This window comes from Penaeus vannamei, chromosome 16 (genome assembly GCF_042767895.1).
Source record: "Penaeus vannamei isolate JL-2024 chromosome 16, ASM4276789v1, whole genome shotgun sequence".
NCBI lineage: Eukaryota > Metazoa > Arthropoda > Malacostraca > Decapoda > Penaeidae > Penaeus > Penaeus vannamei.
This window is the reverse complement of record NC_091564.1, coordinates 36,692,168-36,693,217: the sequence shown is the minus strand read 5'-3', so window position 1 is coordinate 36,693,217 and position 1,050 is coordinate 36,692,168.

Genomic DNA, 1,050 nt, shown 5'->3' with positions numbered 1-1,050 from the left:
AAAGAGAGAAGGAGAGAAGAGAAAGAAAAGAAAGAGAGAGAGATAGGAGAGGAGAGAAGACAAAGAGAAAGAGAGAAGGAAGGAAGAGAAAGAAAAGAAAAAGAAAAAAGAGAAAGCAAGTGACAGAGAAGAAAGAGATCAACCTACGAATTGATATGCACTGACAAAATACACCCCACCCCATCCCCCACCTCAAAAAAAGTTCCAGAAAACTAGAGAGAGACCGAAAGAAGGAGAGAGAGAGAGAGAGAGAGAGAGAGAGAGAGAGAGAGAGAGAGAGAGAGAGAGAGAGAGAGAGAGAGAGAGAGAGAGAGAGAGAGAGAGAGAGAGAGAAAGAAAGAGAGAGAGAGAGAGAGAAGAAAAGGAGCGGAAATAATAGAAAGTCGGGGTTCCCTTCCGACTGCTTCCATAAATTACTTCTCTTCTCGAAGCTTCGGGGAAAGGACGCTGGGACACAATGAACAGAAATGGTATCATAAACTTGGAGGGAAATTTACGGGGCTTTCGGCGCCGACAATTTCGCTCCTTCCCTCCCTCCCTCCCTCCCTCTCTCCCTCCCTCCTTTCCTCCTTCATCTTCGCTCCACTCCCTCCTCTCCCTCCCTCCCCCTCCTTTCCTCCTTCGCTCCCTCCCTCCCTCCCTCCCTCCCTTGCCTCCTCTCTCCACTCTCTCCCTTTCTCTTTCCCGCCTTCCTTCCTTCCGTTATGTCTATTTCTCTCTCTCTTTCGGTTTCTGTGTGGTTCTGTGTAGTGTGGGATGAGGGGTAAGGAGTGGGGTGCGTATGTGTTTGTCTGTCTGTTTGTCTGTCTGTGTGTCTGTCCATCTGTCTGTCTGTCTGTCTGTCTGTCTTCTATCTGTCTGTCTGTCTGTCTGTCTGTCTGTCTGTCTCTCTCTCTCTCTCTCACTTCACTCCCACTCGCTCCCTCCCCTCTCACTCACTCTCGCTCCCCTCTCTCTCTCACTCACCTTCGCTCCCTCTCTCCCTCTCCTCCCGCTCCCTCTCCCCTCCCCCTCTGACCCCCCCTTCAACCCCCTCCCTCTTCCTCCCAT